Source organism: Loxodonta africana, chromosome 1 (genome assembly GCF_030014295.1).
Source record: "Loxodonta africana isolate mLoxAfr1 chromosome 1, mLoxAfr1.hap2, whole genome shotgun sequence".
Lineage (NCBI taxonomy): Eukaryota > Metazoa > Chordata > Mammalia > Proboscidea > Elephantidae > Loxodonta > Loxodonta africana.
The window spans coordinates 51971768-51978252 of NC_087342.1; positions in this window are offsets into that span (position 1 = coordinate 51971768).

The window sequence follows — 6485 nt, forward strand, 5'->3', positions numbered from 1 at the left end:
AGATTTCTTACCCTGAGCACGGCTCTGGACTAAACTGGGTTGATAGGCCATGATCAGGTTTTCTACAAGAAGGAATACAGCCATCATTTTTTTTTTTTAATTTTTATTGTGCTTTAAGTGAGAGTTTACAAATCAAGTCAGTCTCTCACAAAAATTTATATACACCTTTTCTTGCTATATACTCCCAGTTGCTCTCCCCTAATGAGACAGCACACTCCTTCTCTCCACCCTCTATTTTTGTGTCCATTCAACCAGCTTCTGTCCCCCTCTGCCTTCTCATCGCCCCTCCAGACAGGAGCCGCCCACATAGTCTCATGTGTCTACTTGATCCAAGAAGCTCACTCCTCACCAGTATCATTTTCTGTCTTGTAGTCCACTCCAATCCTTGTCTGAAGAGTTGGCTTTGGGAATGGTTCCTGTCTTGGGCTAACAGGAGGTCTGGGGACCGTGACCTCCAGGGTCATTCTAGTCTCAGTCAGACCATTAAGTCTGACCGTCTTACGAGAATTTGAGGCCTGCATTCCACTACTCTCCTGCTCCCTCCAGGGTACTCTGTTGTGTTCCCTGTCAGGGCAGTCATCGGTTGTAGCCGGGCACCGTCTAGTTCTTCTGGTCTCAGGCTGATGTAGTCACTGATTTGTGTGGCCCTTTCTGTCTCTTGGGCTCATAATTACCTTGTGTCTTTGGTGTTCTTCATTCTCCTTTGCTCCAGGTGGGTTGGGACCAATTGATGTATCTTTGATAGCCACTTGCTAGCGTTTAAGACCCCAGACACCACTCTCCAAAGTGGGATGCAGAATGTTTTCTTAATAGATTTTACTATGCCAGTTGACTTAGATGTCCCCTGAAACCATGGTCCCTAAACCCCCAGCTATACTGGCCTTCGAAGTGTTCAGTTCATTCAGGAAACTTCTTTGCTTTTGATTTAGTCCAGTTGTATTGACCTCGCCTATATTGTGTGTTGTCTTTCCGTTCACCTAAAACAATTCTAGTCTAGCATCTAGTTAGTGAATGCCCCTTCCCCTTCCTCCCTCCCCGCTCTCATAACCATCAAAGAATATTTTTTCTCTGTTTAAATTATTTCTTGAGTTCTTACAATAGTGGTCTCATACAATATTTGTCCTTTTACAACTGACTAATTTCACTCAACATAATGCCTTCCAGATTCCTCCATGTTATGAAATGTTTCACAGATTCATCATTGTTCTTTGTCGATGTGTAGTATTCCATTCTGTGAATATACCATGATTTATTTATCCATTTGTCCATTGATGGGCACCTTGGTTGCTTCCATCTTTTTGCTATTATAAGCAGTGCTGCAGTGAACAGTGTGCATATATCTGTTCGTGTAAAGGCTCTTATTTCTCTAGGATATATTCTGAGGAGTGGGATTGCTGGATCATATGGTACTTCTATTTCTAGCTTTCTAAGGAAGCACCAAATCGATTTCCAAACTGATTGTACCATTATATGTTCCCACCAGCAGTGCATAAGTGTCCCAGTCTCTCCACAACCTCTCCACCATTTATGATTTTGTGTTTTTTTGGATTAATGTCAGCCTTGTTGGAGTGAGATGGAATCTCATTGTAGTTTTAATTTGCATTTCTCTAATGGCTAATGATGGTGGGCATTTCTTCATGTATCTGTTAGCTACCTGAATGTGTTCTTTAGTGAAGTGCCTGTTCATATTCTTTGCCCATTTTTTAACTGGGTTATTGTCTTTTTGTAGTTGAGTTTTTGTAGTATCATGTAGATTTTAGAGATCAGCCACTGATGGGAAATGTCGTAGCTAAAACATTTTTACCTATCTGTAGGTAATCTTTTTACTCTTGGTGAAGTCTTTGGATGAGCATAGGTGTTTGATTTTTAGGAGCTCTCAGTTATCTAGTTTCTCTTCCGGTGTTTGTGCATCATTAATAATGTTTCATATACTGTTTATGCCATGTATTAGGGTTCCTAGCATTGTCCCTATTTTTTCATCCATGATCTTTATTGTTTTAGATTTTATATTTAGATCTTTGATCCATTTTGAGTTGGTTTTTGTGCATGGTGTGAGGTATGGGTCTTGTTTCATTTTTTTGCAGATGGATATCCAGTTACGCCAACACCATTTGTTAAAAAGACTGTCTTTTCCCCATTTAACTGACTTTGGGGCTTTGTCAAATATCAGCTGCTCATATGTGGATAGATTTATGTCTGAATTCTCAATTCTGTTTCATTGGCCTATGTATCTGTTGTTGTACCAGTTCCAGACTGTTTTGACTACTGTGGCAGAATAATAGCTTCTAAAATCAGGTAGTGTGAGGCCTCCCACTTCGTTCTTCTTTTTCAGTAATGCTTTACTTATCCGGGGCCCCTTTCCGTTCCGTATGAAGTTGGTAATTTGTTTCTCCATCTCATTAAAAAAATGTCATTGGAATTTGGATTGGGATTGCATTGTTATCTATAGATCGCTTTTGGTAGAATAGACATTTTTACAATGTTAAGTCTTCCTATCCATGAGCAAGGTATTTTTTTCCATTTATGTAGGTCTTTTTTGGTTCCTTGCAGTAATGTCTTGTAGTTTCTTTATATAGGTCTTTTATGTCTCTGGTAAGATTTATTCCTAAGTATTTTATCTTCTTGGGGGCTACTGTAAATGATACTGATTTGGTGATTTCCCCTTTGATGTTCTTTTTGTTGATGTAGAGGAATTCAAACAGATTTTTGTATGTTTATCTTGTATCCTGATACTCTGCTGAACTCTTCTATTAGTTTCAGTAGTTTTCTTGAGGGTTTTCTGTGTATAAGATCATGTCATCTGCAAATAGAGATACTTTGACTTCTCCCTTACCAGTCTGGATGCTGTTTATTTCTTTATCTAGCTTAATTGCTCTGGCTAGGACCTCAAGCACAATGTTGAATAAGAGCAGCCATCATTTTTTAAAAAGTGGTTTTATCACAGAGGAAGAATGTATAAATCACTTTTCAAAATACTTTCTCTCTTTCCAGTTGTGTTATACGGAAAATGACTTTGAAGCAATCAGAGGCTCCAAGCACACTTCCAAAGAAGCTATTCCAGAAGGCCTGGGCAGAAGGGCTTACAAAACAAATGAAACTGCTCTAATCAAACTGTTAGTAAATGCCACATGCATAGTGACATTCCCAGCTGACTGTGTATAGAACCATTTTGTCCTTCAGGGCTTCATTCCACAGAAAGTGTTCCGGTCTCTCACCCTCTGTTCAGGATGGTTGAATGGTGGCTTGTCCACCAGTGGTGAGTAAGAAGACTCTCAGTCCGTTTGACTCCACCTCTGTGTTCTGACACAGAAAGTTGTGCTCCCGTCTTACCCTCTGCTTCAAATACTTCTTGTTTTTCCTAAATTGCTGTACCGTTTACTAGTCTTCCTCCTTTCCTCTCAGCTCATTTAGTTGCTGGGAGAGGAAAAACTGGTTTTGCAAATATACATGTGAAAATATTTACCTAATACTCAGGTCTGTGGTTTTTTGTAATCTTCTGATTTGGTGAAGGGTGGGAGAGAATATTCTGCCTTTCCAGCACCGTGAGAAAGAAGGAAGGGAGAGTATACAGGAATAACCAGATTAATACCTTGGGATACAATTCTGTCAGAGACACGTTTGCCACAGATTTTGAGAAGGCTACAGTGTAAGTACACAGAAAATGAAGTAAATGAAAAAATCGAAGCAATTATTAACTACAGGGAAAACAAAAGATGTACAAATATAATCATGCACTACATGGCTGAGCTGTAAACTGTAAGAATTATCATGTCCGTTATTGAATAACTCATTAACTAAAAAGTATAACATTGGACGGAAGGGGGTGAGGAAGCATGTGTGTGTGTGTGTGTGTGTATGAGTGTTTATGGAGTGGGGGATAGTGAAAGAACTAAATTTTTAACTAAACCCAAGAAGTAGTAAAAGAATATTACATGGAAACATGGGAATAAATAAGAAATACCTATGGAGTTGCCTCTGGAGAGCAGGAGTTTAGGGGAAAACAACACTACTGTTTTCACTTTTTAAATTCCTCCTTTTAAAATCATGTACAATATTATGTTGATAAAATAAAAAATTTAAATAGAACCAAAAAACCAAACTCGCTGATGCTGAGTCGATTCCGACTCATAGCGACCCTATAGGACAGAGTAGAACTGCCCCATAGAGTTTCCAAGGAGCGCCTGGTGGGTTCGAGCTGCCGGCCTTTTGGTTAGCAGCTGTAGCACTTAACCACTAAGCCACCAGGGTTTCCTTAAATACAAGAGCAAAGGATTTTTCTAAGGGATGTTAGAGTGCTTCACACTTGGTTTGATCCAGCCCCAGCTCCATTTTTCTAGTACTCTTCCACAAAGAGATAACCACTACACAAGGCAAGAGCTGGAAAATATCAGACTCTTTAATTGTCTTTGAAATTGTTCATACCATGTGCACAAAAGCCTCTAAAAACTCTTGGCTGTGGGTTGCAACATTGTATCAAGTCCTAAAACAGGAAGTTATATATTCTAGCCCAGGTCTGCTGCTCTGCTTCCAGCTGCTGAAGTCAAATGTGAGTATGTTTCTTGGAAGTGAGAGAATTCCGGGTCCGGGAGTGAATGAATAGGAAGGGAATGGTTGTTTTAGGGCAGGGGTAGGTTAGAAGGAAGAAAGAAATGGAGAAATAAACCTGCAAAGAGAGGAATTATTGGTATAGGTACCTTAGGACCAATTGGCTCAATAGAAGTCTGTTTACATTAAGGGGATATATATTGAATCAGGAAACCCTGGTGGCGTAGTGGTTAAGTGCTATGGCTGCAAACCAAAGGGTCGGCAATTTGAATCCGCCAGGCGCTCCTTGGAAACTCTATGGGGCAACTCTACTCTGTCCTATAGGGTTGCTATGAGTCGAAATTGACTTGATGGCACTGGGTTTTTTTGTATTGAATCAGGAGCCCTGGTTGCGCAGTGGTTAAGATCTTGCTTGCTAACCAAAAGGTTGGCAGTTTGAATCTACTGGCTGCTCCTTGGAAACCCTGTGGGGCAGTTCTACCCTGTCCTGTAGGATCACTGTCTTCGTCATCTGGTGCTGGCTTAACAGAAGTACCACAAGTGGATGACTTTAACAAAGAGAAGTTTATCTTCTCACAGTAAAGTAAGCTAAAAATCCAAATTCAGCGTGTCAGCTCCAGGGAGGGGAAGGCTTTCTCTCTCTGTTGGCCTTCTCTTCAATCTTGCCTTGGACTAAGAGCTGCTCTGCGCAGGGACCCTGGGTCCAAAGGACGCGCTTTGCTCCTAGTGCTGCTTTCTTGGTGGTATAAGGTCCCCTGTCTCTAAGCTTGCTTCTTTTATATCTCAAGAGATTGCCTCAAGACACAACCCAGTCTTGTAGGCTGAGTCCTGCCACACTAACACAACTGCCACCCATCCTCCCTCATTAACATCATAGAGGCAGGATTTACAACATATAGGAAAATCACACAATACCGGGAATTATGGCCCAGCCAAAATGATACACACATTTTTGGGGGGACATAATTCAGTCCATGACAATCACTGTGAGTTGGAATCGACTAGACGGCAATGAGTTTTGGGTATGTTGAGTCAGGGCTTTGATTCATGAATTTGGTAAATTCTGATGATCTATGACTGTGACATGAAACTTTGTTTCTTTGTTTGCCAGCAGTACAGAAATGCACTTTATAGGTCACTGAAGCCTCTTTAAACATCAAACTTTAAAATTTTCATTTATTGATAAAATTTTTCTAAATTACTACATCCCAACCCTCCAGCTCTGGACAGTGGAAACAACTTTGGAAATCAGAGTTTGAATCCAGGCTTCTGGTTTTACTAGTTGGGGGCCTTGTGCTAAAAGTTTAGGCTGCGTCTCTGTAAAACTGGAGCAGTAATATCAATTTCATTGTTATGAGGAGTAAATTAGCAGGTACAAGTGATATACTTAGTGATTAACCGGTTGCTATGGAGTCGACTCTTACCCATGGCAACCCCATGTGTTAGAGTAAACTCTGCTCCATAGGGTTTCAATGGCTGATCACCAGGCCTTTCTTCCAAGGCACTTCTGGATTCAAACCTCCAACCTTTCAGTGAGCAGCTGAGTACATTAGCCATTCACACCACCCAGGGACTCCATTTAAGAATTAGTAGGAACTCAGTAAAGGTTGCATTTCCCTTCTTTGCCTCCCTTAAATTAAGACAGAGTAGACTAGGCATAATTTAACCTTCCCCGAATGACATGGGGTATTTGGAATGAGCGTCTCTGGGAGTTTCTTTTCCTGTTTGGGTGTAGGAAGGCAGAGAAGAGACGCTACAGAAATTGCCTCTGGCTGACTGGCCTCACCATGTTGAATGTGGGCATAAAAAGGTATCAACTGCTGCCTCCTTCCCCAAATGACCCAGAAAGCTCTCATTTTTAGTATCAATTTCCTATATATTTTAAGAGAGACTCTGGGTCCAAGTCTATCATTTAAATGATGTAGGCAGTAGGAAGAGAG